The sequence below is a fragment of the Thamnophis sirtalis genome, unplaced genomic scaffold, assembly GCF_051295495.1.
Source record: "Thamnophis sirtalis isolate CommonGarterSnake01/CBP01778 unplaced genomic scaffold, rThaSir2_p1.2 scaffold_2, whole genome shotgun sequence".
Taxonomy (NCBI): Eukaryota; Metazoa; Chordata; class Lepidosauria; order Squamata; family Natricidae; genus Thamnophis; species Thamnophis sirtalis.
In genome coordinates this window covers 151244117-151260059 of record NW_028261382.1, presented here as the reverse complement: position 1 = coordinate 151260059, position 15943 = coordinate 151244117, and positions in this window count along the sequence as shown.

The following is a 15943-nucleotide window of genomic DNA, read 5'->3' as shown; positions in this document are numbered from 1 at the left end:
GATCCTCCACGGGGAAGTCACCGACAGCTGAACCAGGTCCGCCAACCAGGGCCTCCTGGGCCAAAACGGGGCCACCAGAATGACCAAGGCCCCTTCCGTCACCACCTTCCTGACGGTCCCCGGGATGAGTGGAATGGGGGGAAAGGCATAGAGAAGGCCCGGGGGCCACCGGCTCCTGAGGGCATCCGTGCCCTCCGCCGAGCTGGATTGGAAACGGGTGAAGAAACGCGGGAGCTGTGTGTTCTCGGGAGACGCAAACAGGTCCACCCGGGGGGACCCGAACCGACAACAGATCTCCCGGAACAGCGACGGGTGGAGTTGCCCCTCGCCGTTGTCCAGAGTTGCTCGACTGAGCCAGTCCGCCTGGACGTTGGAGAGTCCCGAGATGTGCTCCGCCACCAGAGACTGTAAGTGTTTCTCCGCCCACGACCCCAATCGCAGAGCCTCCAGCCAGAGGGCTCTCGAGTGGGTCCCGCCCTGACGAACGATGTGCGCCTTGGTGGCCACATTGTCCGTCAGGAGGAGAACGTGGCTCCCTTCCACCGAGGAGCGAAAGTGACTCAGGGCCAGACGCGCGGCCTTCAGTTCCAGCCAATTGATGTTGTGACGGAGGTCCGAGGCCATCCATCTGCCCTGAGCCATCCGAGAGCCCACCAGGGCCCCCCACCCGAACAGACTCGCGTCCGTGGTGACGGTCACCCTGCTCGGCTCCCAGAACAGACACCCCCGCTGGATGGCCGGGGAGAGCCACCACACCAGGGATGCACGGACCCCCGCCGAGATGCGGAGAGTCCGAAGGGAATCGCTCATTCGTCCCCTCTGATAGGGGATAAGCTCCCATTGAAGGGGCCGAAGATGGAGTCTGGCCCACGGGACAATCCCTATGCAAGAGACCATCTTGCCCAATAACTGCGACAGAGAGAGAATGGAAACGGAGCGCTTTGTGCGAACGCTCTCTGCCAGCCGACGAAGGCTGACCTGCCTCTCCTGAGACAGACGCACCTCCCCCAACTTGGAATCTATGACTGTCCCCAGATGCAGAATGCGAGTGGAGGGAGTGAGATGGCTCTTTTCGAAGTTTACCGAGAACCCCAGGGCCTGGAGGCTTCGAATCGTAATCCGAAGATCCGAAACGGCCTGAGACAGGGAGCCCGCTTGAAGCAAGACATCGTCTAAATAACATTGGAGGCGGACCGGGACCGATCTCAGATGGGCCGCCAGAGCAGCCAGGACCTTTGTGAAGGTCCTCGCGGCCGAGGCCAGGCCGAAGGGAAGAGCCCTGTACTGGTAATGGTGGGGCCCGTGGGAGAACCTCAAGAACCGGCGATGAGCGGGCAGGATGGGAATGTGAAGCTAGGCCTCCGTGAGATCCACGGAGGCCAGGAAATCGCCTTTCCTGATGCCCTGAAGGATGGACTTGAGCGGTGACATTTTGAACCGCCTGTAGACCAGAAACCTGTTCAGGCGCTTGAGGTCTAGAATTGCTCTCCAACCCCCCGTGCTCTTCGGGACCACGAAGAGATTTGAGTAGTGGCCCCGGCCCCGTTCCCCTGCGGGAACCGCCTCCACCGCATGGATTTCGAGGAGGTGGGTGATCGCCTGACTCATCAGGCGGCGGCGCTCTCGACTCCGGGATGGAGGGAACAACCGAAAGAGAATTGGAGGAGTGGAGAGAAATTCTAACCTGAGCCCGTAACGAACCGTGGCTCGAACCCAGGCGTCCGACGTGATGTCGTCCCACCGGTCCGAATAGAGAGCGAGGCGGCCACCAATGGGATGACTCGGGTTTGAGTCACTTCCCCCTGCGGAAGGGACGGCCGCCTCCCCCCCGAAAGGGCCGCCGAGCCTGGCCCTGGAAACGGCTCCTGTCCTGGAAGGGCTGCCCTAAGAACTGCCTGTCAGAAGAGAAAGAAGAGAAGCGCTGGTTATAGCCGAAGTTAGGGGCCGTATACTGTTGCCTACGGAAGGGACGTGACTTGTTCTCGGCCTTCTTAGCCGTGGAGGGGAGGACCTTCTTCTTATCCTTATCCTCCACGAGGATGCGAGTAAGGGCCTCCCCGAAGAGATCGGGCCCTTTGAAGGGGGCAGCCGCCAAATCCCATTTCGCTTTGTTGTCCATTTGCCAATGGCGCAACCATAGGAGCCTACGGGAGGTGACCGAGGTGGCCAGGGCGCTAGAAGCAAACTTGACCGTGTCCAAGGTCGCGTCAGCTGAGAACTGACACGCTGCCAGAATCTTGACCAGATCCTGATGGATCCGGTCTTCCTGTATGGGAATGCGTGCCTGCAGCTTCTTGAGCCACATGACCGTGGCACGATTAAAGTACGAAGCTGAAGCCGCCGCCTTAATGGCCCACGCTGTGGCGTTGGAGTTCTTCCGCAAAGTAAGCTCTGCGCGCTTATCCTCCGGCTTCATCTTATCTGCCGCATCGCCCGACACCACCGGGGAGGAGGACACCAATGCTGCCACAGGGATGTCAACCGTCGGGAGCTGAATGGCCTGAGCAAAGGTTTGCTCCATGTTATAATGCCGACGGTCGGTACTGCCTGGAGAAGAGAAATTAGAAGGTTTAGCCCACTGGTCGGTCAGAACCTCAAGGAACAAGGGAGGGGCAGGGATCTCTTCCTTGTTGGTGGCCGTGGCAGAGAACATGACCATGTCGGGATCCCTTGGGGGGGCACAGAAGGATCCCCAGTTCCGACCTTGGTGGTGTGCCTCGCCTTATCCAAGAGAACTTTAAACAAGGCGGGCATAAATAGGACCTTAGAAGAAGGTTCCTCCGAAACAGTGGTATTCTCATCATCTGAGAATCCCATCTCCTGGGGTAACTCCCCCCCACCCAGGAAGGAAGTCTCACTGATCATGGAAGGGGAGGAAGCCCGACACTGAGCCCTGTTCAGCCCCCCATGCCTAGAGTAAAGGGAGCCTTTGTCCCGCTGGGCAATACCCCGAGTGATGGCTGCAGAAATAAGCCTCTTAATCCCTTCAGGGAGATTATCCAGATCCTCCACATCCCCATAAGTAGAAGCAGGGCCCTGAGGGGCCAACCTTTGGGGGGAACAGGGGCCTCTGGACGTGCCCTCCAGAGGATCATCTATGGGGGATGGAGAACGCCCCCTCCTGGAGAAGGCCTGCGACCTACCAGGGGAGCTGCATGAAGAAGCCGGGCTAAAACCTCTAAGTAGAGACCTTTCTGAAATGGGCCTAACAGGGGACCTGGATCTGTCCCTAGATAAAGGCTTGGAGGACTGGGCCTGCCTTTCTGCCCTGGCAAAGGTCCTTTCCAACGCCCTATGGCGAGCTGCCTCATCCCTAGAGACAGAACTGGAGGGGCGCCTTGAAGAAAGAGATCTCTGAGGGGGAGCCCCCCTCCCCACCTCCTGATCCAAGGCCTCCTCACTCCCAGTAGGGCCTGCCCCCTGCCCCTGGGGAATCTCCACTCCCTCGTCCATGCCCCACTCACGTGTCCGACGAAAGGAGCAGGAATCGGCCTCCAAAGTCCCACCTGAGACCAGGGCCTGAAGCCTGTGGGGAGACCTAAGCTCAAGGCCTCTCACTAGGCCGCACTAGGCCCGTCAATAAGGGCCAGGCCTCACGCACGTGGCAGCCTCCAAGATGGCCACCGGAACTCCGTGCGCGGGAGAAAAGGGCTGGAAATAATCACCAGCAGCCCAGCCAGGCTTTCTAGCCGGCGTTACTTTAAAATGAGCAGGGAGAGCAGCTCTCCCCCCCTGCTCTGTCTCCCCGGCAACACAAACAAAGGAAGCCTGCAGCGAGGCCCCTCCGGAGCGATCTGCTCGCTGGAGCCTCGAGGCTTGAAGTTTCTCTTTCACTTTCCTGCTGCAAAAACAGCCTCTTCAAAGTAGTTTGAACGAAGCAATTTGAATGGAACCGCACCCCCGCACCCGGGGACGGGCAAAGGTTCCTGGCCTGCGGGGGGGAGACTAGTGCCCCACTGGGCTCTCCCCCAGCCGCCCGAGGCAGAGATCTGTCCCTTGGGGCCGCAGCAGATCAATTTAGAATTTAAATTTAAAGTGCCCAATTAGCCAAATAGGAATCAGATTGAATAGAACTCACCCAAAAGGAGAAAACAAATAGAACCTATCCAACTACTCTACAGCTTGGACCAGGCTGAGACAGAATCTGGGCCAGCAATGGACAGGCACCGGTATTTATAGATTTCCTCTCAGCCTTGGACCAATCAGGCTGTGATAAAACCCACGTGTGACCATTCCCTCCTCCCATTCTGGAAAACAGCCCGTTTTTCACTCATTTATGCCCTTCCCAGGCCCCAGGAGCACTCTGGAAGCCTCCTAAAGGCTCTGCACGGCCATTTTGGTGAAGAGGGCGGGGTTTCGGGAGGCAAAAAATGCTGTATTCAGTGTATAAGATGCACTCAGATTTTCAGCCTCTTTTTTGAGGGATAAAGGTGTGTCTTATACTCTGCAAAATATGGTACTTCTTTCATTATAAGATTATAGCAGCTGAAATCTTGTCAATCTGAATGCACTTCTGCTCTCTTTCCCTTTAACCTCCCTAGAACTAGGGAGGGTCATGCCTGCAACACTTTCTCAAATAACATTTCTGCTTGGACTCAGATTTCTTTTATCTGACCATTGTCTTTGTTGCAGCTCTCCCTCCTATACTTCATTACATTTACAAAAAAGAATTTAAAACACTGAAGAGCTGGCAGGATGTATTATAGAAAAATCTGAAAATATACTGCCCTATGCACTATATAGATCCAATTCAAAACACTTGCCTGTCAAATTGTGGATCAAATCCAAGAATGGTAGCATGGGATATAATATATCACTGGAATTCATTTTAAAAAGTATATCCTTAATACACCTTTCAGTTATCAAGATTCAAAATGCTTTTACACAAACTGCTGAAGCCAGCATGTTTCTTTGTCTAGCTCTTTCTTTCAGGAAATGTGGATGGGCTCTTAAACGCTGGTTATAAAGCTCAATAAATACTGTTAATGAGCCAGGGTCATGTGTCCCAGTTAAAACCCAAGAGGACAAGAAAAGTGGACATCACAGAATGAAAGAATAGATTTTTTAATAAAATGATGAAATATAGCTGTCACATATGCTATCAGCCCATCACTGAAGACCACAAGCCTGATTGTACCTGTTCTCCTAGACCAACCAGCAAAATCAGTGGCAATGATTCATCATGATTCATTCCTTATGGTAAGTGCATGGGACATCCAGATTATCTCATCTTCCAGTAGATTCTGATGCTTTCTTTAAAAAAAAAAAACCTCTTCTGTTTTAACAAAGTTCATACATTTTGCTAGGGTGACCTGTCTCAGAAATCCAATTTTCCAGAATTATCTATGTTCCAGACTCCTGTGTGCTTTGATAGTCTCAGCTTATTCAATTGTCCTTCCCTGACTTCCTCCATCACGTTTTTGCATACATTTTATTTGTAAAACATTACACTATATTAGATTTGTTATTTAAAAAACCCACCAGGTTTGCCATATTGGTATTATCTTTTCTCTATGTATGCTTTCCACTACCTCAGGGGTCAGCAATCTGTGGCTCTGGAGCCGCATGTGGCTCTTTCTTCCCTCTGCTGTGGCTCCCTGTCACCAGTCAACTCCACAATTGGTAGGGCTTTTGGTTAGGACAGGTAGAGGAAAAAGGACACCACACGAGGAAGAGACTCTATGGTGGAGAAACTGGTATTCTCGTCGGCTCCAGAACTGAACGAGGGGTTTCCGGTGAGGACCTTTGCGGCTCTTTGAGTGTTTAAGGTTGCCAACTCCCGCACTAATGAACCAATTAATGAGTACCACTGTATGCATATATGCCTCTTTTTGTGAGTGTGTGTGTGTGCGTGCGTGCGTGCGTGTGTGACTGCAAGTACATCTGAATGCAGCCTGTCATGGTCTGTCCAACTTTGTGATTGGTATGCAGTAGCTACTTTCAAACAAAAAGTTAATCTGCTATTAATTTACAATCTGCCTGCAATTTACAACTCTGGTCAGATGTACTTTTTGCTCCTGTCTTCAGTAGAGTTTACCAACAGATAACAACACCGCTGTCTTCACCTGTTAACATCTTAAGGCGGGTGGAATGAGATAAAATTATCAATCCCCAGATATAATCAAAAATGTCTTTAAAATGTAAAATTATCATAGCAGAGAAAAACTGCAGAGTTATTTAGGAAACTGTAGAAAAAGAAACATTTTTGAATCTATAATTTTGAAATGGATCATTATGAAAATTAATTTCAGAGTAAAATATTCCATGGAAATCACGTTGTTTTTACACTATGGGATAGAACAATATTGCAAGATCCAATCTGGGTTGGATCTTGCAACATTATCCTGAGACACATACATTTCAGAGGTGGTATTCAGAAGTTTCTGACCAGATCTGGAGAACCGGTAGCAGAAATTATGAGTAGTTCAGAGAACCTGTAAATACCAGCTCTGACTGGCCCCACCTCCATCTATTCTCTGTGTCCCGAGTCCCAGCTGATCGGGAAGAATTGGGGATTTTGCAGTAACTTTCCCTTGGAGGGGGAAGGGAATGGAGATTTTACAGTATCCTTCCCCTGTGATACCCAGCAAACCATGCCATGCCCACAGCTCCCATCACTGATATATTTGCCTTCGTTCATGAAGAATATTGGAAATTCAACCCTTTTGTCTCACTCTGGAATATTTTATGTCCTGTTTTAAAAATGTGTCTTAAATACGAGTTATAGTAACAGAATGATGATAAAGTTAATACTGTCAGGGTAAAAGTAGGTTTAGAAGCTTTGATTCAAATACAGGTTGGTAAATTCCAAGTGTCAAAAGGAAATTGGCCATTTTAAATTAGAACTTCCTTTCAAACCTGTTAACTGTTTATACTTGTTCCATATCCATCATGTTCAATTTGCCTATGGCCACCTAGAATTAACATAATTAATAATAGACTCCAAATTCCAGTTCCATGGCCTCAATTAAATTAACTCCCATAAATTAAATTGAAAGAAAACCTGTCTTCCTATCTCTCTGAGGAAAGAGATAGATAGTAGGCAAGCACAATGTCAGGATCACACCCTGAAAAAAATGAATACAAAGACCTCCTTCTGGATTAACAAATCTTCCGAGGGATGATGTGTGCCTTGCCAAGGCCAAGCCTCCAATTGCTAAATTACCTCAAGGCAGCAACTCTGGTGTAAGTATTTTGGTGTCTGACAAGGAGCCAGTATAAATCAATCTTCACCTTATGGCACTTCTGAAAAAGTTAAGATTCAGATCAGGATTGTAGACAGAAGCTCTGGATCTTTTGCCTTTCAGACATTTAGCTAGCCATAAAATAATTCTTGGAACATGTATAAAAGGGAAGGAATTTATTCTCCACATATATGCCTCGAGCAAAACCCTTCAATCAGAATGTGACGCATTGTTAGAGATTTATACCTATTAAGGACAGCAGCAGCACTTAATAGAGTAGTGCTCCTCACATTTTCACAACCAAAGCTCCTGGCTTGCCAGATGGATTTCTGAATGCAGCTTTTTCTTCTGCCCCCTTTTCACTTTCTCTTTCCCTTGCTTCTTTCACCTTTATAGAAAATATAGTAATGAGACCATTATACTGCTTCTAAACCTAATCCAACTGCTTAACAGCCAATATACTAAGAAAGGCATAAAGTAACCTGAAAATTCTTTTTTACTTGCGCATAAATTTTTCTGCTTTGTCATCTAATAAATGTTTGTCTGTCTGTCTGTCTGGGAGACAGACAAATGCTTAACACCTACATGTTTCTATTTTGCATTAAATGTATGAAATATAAAAACTAAATTTTAAGAGGAAAATACTATTTAAAAATAAGAATTAAAATTTGTTATTGAACCAAATTTAATTCTGCTACTAATTGATTCACTCTGCTGTTCTGGACTCTAATCATCCTTCCTCAAAAGTTATTAAAGAAGGATATCAAGGTGAATTAAATTCTGTCTCTTAGTTTAAATGTGGCCAACATATAAGTATTTTGACTTTTATGAGCATCATTTGGAAAAATGGTTACAAAGAAAGAAATGAAAAGCAGCCATAAACCATTAGCTTGAATGATCATTTAAAAAGTGACAACAATATTGCAGCCTGCAGCCACAGCTCTCATTCTTGATCAGTCCACAACTGATTAAAGCTTTAACCCTTTGGAAGTCATTTCACAGCAGCCCAATCAACTCAGTGGTCGTTTTCACTGCTTTTCCTGCACTGGTTGACCAAAATATTAGCCTTCATACTTTGAGTATTCCTTTAAACATGGCATTAAGAATTATGCCTGTACACATAGCCATCTTTTATATAAGTGTTTATATGCCTTATGTAATATCAATGCTGTTAATAGGGGTGTGAATGAAATATCATGAAACAAACTCTTTTATTCTCTTCTATGGCTCATATCACGGGAAAGGCTGTTTCTGAGTCCAACCTGCAGTTTCATCCCTATGAAAATTGTCTGTAAGTTTTGATTTTATTTCAATGTGTGTGTTTGTGTCATTCAATATTATCACTGCTAAAAACATCTCCAAAGCAGATTGCATCAATTACATGCGTCCTAAGAACAGATAAAAGCAGCCGGCCTACCCTACTCCAAGACCAAATTCTAAGAGTCATTGCTAGTATGGTCATGCCTTTTATCTTCTCGTTTGAGATAAAACACTCAAGAAACAGAAATAAAAATAAACTAATGCCAAGGTTTCGTGTTGCATAGGAATTGCTCCTTGGCAATGGATTGGGAACTGCAGGGCAGCTATTTACTTCTTTGCAATAAATAGTATTTATGGCAAGAGATACTGAGTAAAACATACCCAAGTAATTTAAGTGATTAAGCATTACCATATGCCAGAGAAAGAGAAAGGAGGGAACCAGACAACTTTGCACAGAAAAATAATTTCTTCATTTCCAGACCAAAACAACTAGTGACATCCCCTTTTCAAGTAGGTGTAATCCAGATGTGTTGCAGCATATGGTCATTCTACATGGGAATGACAGGAGTTAAATTGGAGCCAATATATCTGGAGGGTTCTGCATTGCTAAGAAATTGAATAGATACAGGAACTAATAGCAATGTTTATTTACTGAACCACGAGAAACATTCCATGTTCAACAGATGTGACTCCAAAAACATATTCAAATTCTTCCTGACTTTTCTGAGGTGACTGGTGGCTGAACCATCATTCACAGTTCCTATATTCAGAAGTCTTCCCCTAAGCAGAAAAGAACAAAAGGAAGAGAAACTCTATTGGTAGATAATGAGTAGGTTTATTTTGCACTGGTCAATAATTCCAAATATTTTAATGAGCGCAATAACACAATTATCTTCCACTCCACACAATTCCTCTAGAAATATACTGTTATTTGCGGGGGGACAGACTTTAGAAGTATCAAGAAATAGGTATTTCTGTTCACGTTATGTAGACTTGTTTCCAATAATCAGAAATCCCCTGAATTTCATCTCCACATGTCTCCTGCACTAGATAAAACTGGGGACCTTTGGATCCACTAAAAAACAAAATAAATTTTACAAACCTCTTTGCCCACATGGTTCTGCATTAGCAAAAGATGACAGTTCCAGACCTTACTATGCATCAGCCATTTCTATCTAGAAATTTAGTTCCAAAGTTGCTTGAGGTACAATAGGCTTAATGTATTTAATTGTGAAAACTGTTTTTAAAAAATCATTTTCGAAAGGTGAAATTTTGAAACAGGAGACACAGATGCTTAACTTAACATTTCTAAACAACTCATCTCCCTGCTTGAATTTTAAATATTTTCTCCTAATACTCTAGAACAGCAAGTTAAATTAGACATTGGTGTTTGTCTTACGATCATTACTAGCACTGTCTATAATTTGATGTCACTAAATGGAACCAAACTTTTAGCAGCAAAGAGTACACAATCCATCAGTTTAATGATTATCTGAATACAAATAACTGCACAAATTATTTTTTCAGGACATGTAATCTGCTTCTAGAGGGACGCGGTGGCTCAGTGGCTAAGACGTTGAGCTTGTCGATCAGAAAGGTCCGCAGTTCCAATCCCTAGTGCTGCGCAACAGAGTGAGCTCCCGTTACTTGTCCCAGCTTCTGCCAATCTAGCAGTTCAAAAGCATATAAAAAATGCAAGTAGAAAAATAGGAACCACCTTTGGTGGGAAAGTAACAGCATTCCGTGCACCGCTGACATTTAGTCATGCCAGCCACATGACCATCGAGACGTTTTCAGACAGTGCTGACTCTTCAGCTTTGAAACAGAGATGAGCACCGCCCCCTAGAGTCGGGAACGACTAGCACATATGTGCGAGGGGAACCTTTACCTTTTAAATCTGCTTCTAATTTGTGCATTCTGTTCGGTATAAAGTCACAATGTAAAATTCACCTAGCACATAACTTCATTAATGTTTAAAAAATCACCCATCCCCACTGCAAGTTTCTTACTGTTTGTCTATAATGCTGGCATAACTTTTCCATTTAATTTCATCATAATGATCCAAGATCAGTAGAAAGCTTTTATTGTTCCTGAAGCGAGTTCGATGATGCATGTCAGCCAACATTAATTAATGTTACCTGCCAAAGAAAACCCCCATGCAATCAGTCAGCTTCACTTGAGCAGAAATTGGCCACTGTTGTTCACTGGGCTTTAATTATGAATTTATTTTTTGTTTCTTAGATTTATATCTTGCCTTTTCTCTTTTTAACATAAGGCAGAAGCTATAGTGATAACTCCTTCTATTTTTTTCACAAGTTATGTTGACCTAAGGGGGAAATTACTGACCCAAAGTCAACCAGAGAACTTCCATGGCTGAGAATGGACTTGAAACTAGATCTCTCTAATCTAAGATTTTTAACCACTAGATCACACTGGCTCAATGCAACAAGGAGTAAACTTCTCTATACTTATCTATATGGTACATATGATGTCCAATGTATTTGAGATGATTCTCCAGACGTTTCGGATGTTAATATGTCAAGTTTCATGGTATGGCCCTGTACAAGATAGATTCTTCAACTTCAGTATTCTATCCATAGTATGAAAGTCACAGGGACTTATATTGCCCTCTAGATCTATGTGAAATCATCGGCTCTAGAAATTCAGGAATCTTCTACTGCAGACTTAGCACTGGGTTGAGGGCTTTAAGAAAGGGGAGAAATTCCACTGCGCAAGCAGAAGCCTATTTGTACAATTGTATTTCCTCCTTCCCAAATGAAAAAAAGGCTTGTAAGATGCCATACTTTAAATTGGGTTACATTTTTATAATTTCTCCCAATGTCTTAATTCTCAATTCTACTACAAATGTTATTTATCATTCTGAAAAGTATATTTAAGAATGTTAATTGCTATGTTGTTTTCGTATTATTTTTTAAAGGTAGTTTCATTTGTATTTACTACTTGTTAAGTACAATGTTGTAGAGCAGCAACAAAAATCATGAGGAATCTGATAGTATTTTTTTCAGCTAACACATTTTCATGAATGAAAGTTTACGTCCTTTAATAGAATTTGTTAATCAGAAAAGGTGCTATCTGACTTGGTTTTTTATCTCCTTTGAAAAACCTTTTATCTTTCTCTCACATAAAATAAAATGGTTATTTCACTCTAATCCTCCTGATATACATATACAAGAATATATAAAGCTGAAATGTTTGATTCCAGATGTTATTGGAACATAGCAACTGAAGATCTAAGATCATGTGTCCATCAAAGGTCATATCATTCTATGCAAAAAAGAGCAGCTGACATTTTATTTGGTACTGGATCTTAGTAGCAAGCCCTATCCCCATATTGCCTTCTTATAATATAAGCATGTCTAGTTAGGATAGCACATGTGAACTAACGTTTTCTGTTCTTCATAGGACTTTTGTCTTTTTCAGCTGAAAGTAGAGTTTACAGGTATCGTAGAACTTTCCCCAGGATGTAAGTTGCTAATAATTTCAGACTGTAGGTATCCTCCCAGCTATAATTCCATAATGTTGCCTCAAAAATACCTCATTTTCCACACATAACATCCTATTCTTTTCACAATTAGAGATCACTCCATCCAATCAAATTATTTACATACTTGAAATTCATTGTTTATGGGTTAACTGCTTCTTAGTTGTAGAGTAAGGAAGATGACCTCGATTGAAATATGCAGAACCTGTTGCCTGGGCAAAAATGACGGATGCATTTTTTAAAGTCCAGAACATACTCCAACAGAAGTTTTCAGACAGACACAGTTCTAATTCATTGAATTGTAAAGAGGAGTATGTAGTATAGAGCAGTGTTTTTCAACCACTGTGCCGTGGCACACTAGTGTGCCGTGACATAGTGTAAGGTGTGCCGTGGGAGAATTACTTTATATATAGTCAATATAGGCACAGAGTTAAAAATTTTTAACATTTTCTAATGGTGGTGTGCCTTGTGATTTTTTTCATGAAAAAAAGTGTGCCTTTGCACAAAAAAGGTTGAAAAACTCTGGTATAGAGCACAGTCAGACTTGCAAGATTCTGTTTTTGTAGCCAACTTCAGTAAATGTAATTGTACCCTTCCCATGGAGTTGATGGTTATGGTCTGGTGTACCTTGGTGGGCTGACATTAACAACCCTCCTTGGCTCCTGTTTAGTAACCCATGGGTTTGAATGGATTTAATTCTTCAAGTCAATTAATCTAAAATTGACATTCACTGGACTTTCTTCCAAGTATTCGGAATCATAGTGTCAAGCCACTATCTCTATGCATAGGTTTAATGATGAATTTGCCTATAACAGGATAAGGTTGCTATTTCATTACCTATTTTTCCCTCCAAGCTTCTTATTGTGCAGTTCTTGGATGGCTTGATTACTTGTTGTCTTGAATATTTCATACAGTGTAGTCTTCTTCGGAGAAGAATGACACAGCTGTCTATTCGCTTTTTAATAAAAATTTTGAGGGACTTTAAGAGACTAGTTCAATACAGCTCTTAATCTACTTTAGGAATAGCAATCATAGTCATAATGGGGAACTGGAATGTTTCCAATTATACCTGAAACATTTAAATTTCCCTTTAGAATACTTTGCTATGAATTCTTATGCTGCCAAATCAACAGGCAGCCACATTTTCCTCAGGAAACCCTTTAATTTTTTGCATACTGATGGCGCTGAAGAATCAAACTGAAAAATTTGAGGAGATCCAGTGACAGACTAAAAGGCTTTACAGTACAGCCATTGTTTTGTGACTTGAAATAAAATAATTAGGTCTAATTTAAAAGTATTTAAAACATGTTATCATAGTGTATCAGAGGCCACAGAATCAAGTGTATCCTTTTTATTATAAAAAGTATTGTGGTTCAGTGCTTTTTATTGAGCAAAGCTGGTTTGTTTGAAGATTGTTTCCATTACACCATAATTGTGATTATTGTGAAGCAGTATTGTGAGGCTAAAGAAGTGCATACAGGTGAGGTCTGGCTAACCACCTCAGGGATATCTCTGAAATGCCTCCAGAAAGAAAACAGCAAGTTTTACTCTGGAAGCAATCCACTGGTTTCCATTTGTTTTGCTCCAGAATAAGTATGAGCTCATTAGCATGTAATCCATAAAAAGGTCGTGCTTAATTCCTTAGAAGTGCAGGATATTGTTCCTCAGTGCAGCAGTAAGATCATTTTAAATTCTGAATTTAACAATTTAACCAGGTGGCCATTCCTGCTCTTCTCTTCTCTGCTATTTGGGACAGTGATGTGCATGACTTCATTCAAAAATGGGATAAACACCTCTACTGCTGACTTAGCTCCTGCATTCAGCCCAAGTTCCTATCTTGAAGACATCACTAATCTGGTTTATTCATAATAAAATCCCCATGAAAGTTATTTTTGTTTTAGTGAACTTGCTTAGGATAAACTAATGCCCAAAACAGCTTTCACAGACTTGGTAGACAGATCTAACCGCAGTTTCCACAATTCCAAGCCAGATGATGCCTATAAATGGTGAAAGCAATCATCCATCTTTTCTATCACTGTTTAAATATAAATGCATAATAAAATAATGGATTGATCAATAACTAGTACTATGTATTTAGATAAATTTAAATTGATTGTAGATTCTTTTAAAAAGGTGGCTTTAAAAGCAGACAGCTGAACATTTATGTCTTTTTTTCAAGACAGCTGCAATTAAATCTTTGGGAATATTCTGATCTTTATTAGAAACCACATTTATGGGAAAGGTTTTTTAAATGATTTTTCTGATACCTACATGTTACAGTGGAAGAGAGACAAGATAAGCAGGCTTTTTCCATAACTCCAAAGGAGTTGACATGTAAACTGAAAAGCAAGACTTACTTAAATGGCTCTTTTGCACAGCCTCCCCCAAACAGTAGACAAAATTGCATTGTTTACAAAAATTTATTAATACAAACTTTACACACTTTAAAATAACAGTGCTCAAAGTCCCAGCGGAGACCATGAGTGCTTATAATCATATTTTTTTTAATTCTTGCCGCAGTGCTTTTGTGATACTCAAGTTGCTACACAGAAAAAGGAGAGGAAAAATAGATATATAGATATAGATATAAATATTTCCAAAAGACTGACATCTAACCTCAGTGATCACTGGATTTCCAAAGGGGATCCACTGGATTTAAGGCTCTTGGCGATAGCTATTCTACAAACAGGCGATCACTGCCCGGAGAGAAAAACGTACCCCGGCGGACTGGCTGCAACTAACTAGCTTTCTGGCCAGCTGGGCGAAGCTCATCGCCACAAGCAAGCCAAAGGCAGAGGTCGCCCTTTTCGCACCAAGCACGTGACGCACGCGCGCAGACACACGCACACACAAAACATTTACACAGAAACATACATTTAAAACAAAAAACAAAAAACCACCGCCCGCGGGAGAAGTTCTGCCCGCTGTTTTCGTCAGAGAAGCGGCTCGCGAGAAATTCAACCCAAAAGATTAAAAAGGAAAATGGGGTGGGAGAAAAAGAAAGAAAGAAAGGCAAGCGGATGTCTTGCAGCATTGTAGGGCCACTAAATAGCCATCTGTGATCTCGTGGCGATTTTAAAAGGCGAAGTGAAGGCACGGAAAGTTTGCGTCCTACGGCACATGGCCTGAACGGGAAAGCGAAACTCCGAGGGAGGTTGCGCTCAGCTCCACCCCCACCCCCGCTCCGGGTCGAAGGCCCGCGGGCTGCAGACGGTCTCTTTGGAGCCCTGGGGAAAGCTGTCCTGGCTTCAGTACTCCGGACCCCGGCTGGGCACAGGGCAATTCCCTGCTTTAAGGGAAAGATGCCAAGCCTAGACCAGGTGTAAAGTCTGTCCTATTTTTCCAAGCCCCGGGGCACTTGCTCCAGTCCATTCCCAACGGGTGCCCCAGGAGGATTGACCGCGTTGATGGCACAAGGGTCAGGGCGCCAAGCTCCCAAAACTCAGCCCATGCCCCCGGTCGACTGAGCCAGGCAGCTGGCGATTCCTATGGAAATTGGGATAAAACCAAGCGGAGCGGTCAGTTCAAGACTGAAGTTCCACTGGTCGTTCGAGATCACCTTTGGAAAGGGAATATTTTTTTTTAAATGCATGCACCTTAAGAGAATTTGTTGTGGGCGCTCGTTTATGCCTTATAACTAGAAGGAAAACAGGTGAAGCAGCTACACTCTAAAACAAGGAAGTGATCTCTTGGACTGGAGGAGCCTAAAAGTATGAAGCTGTTTGAAATCATTGTCACTTGCTGGGTAATATACAAATATTGAGGAAATTAGCTGTAAATGGCTAGATATATAGCCAATCTTTATCAAATGTGTACGGTGGGGAATGGAGCATACCTTGCCACTAGCTCCCTCCCCCTTACCACTCCTGTTTTGGAAATAAAATTCTCAAAGTTTCAACCCATTTTTCAAGTCATTCAAAAAAAGGGGGGGTGGAATGAGGGCATCAAATGTTTCATATCCAGTAGGTCATTTCTTTACATTCTGACCACCCTAAAC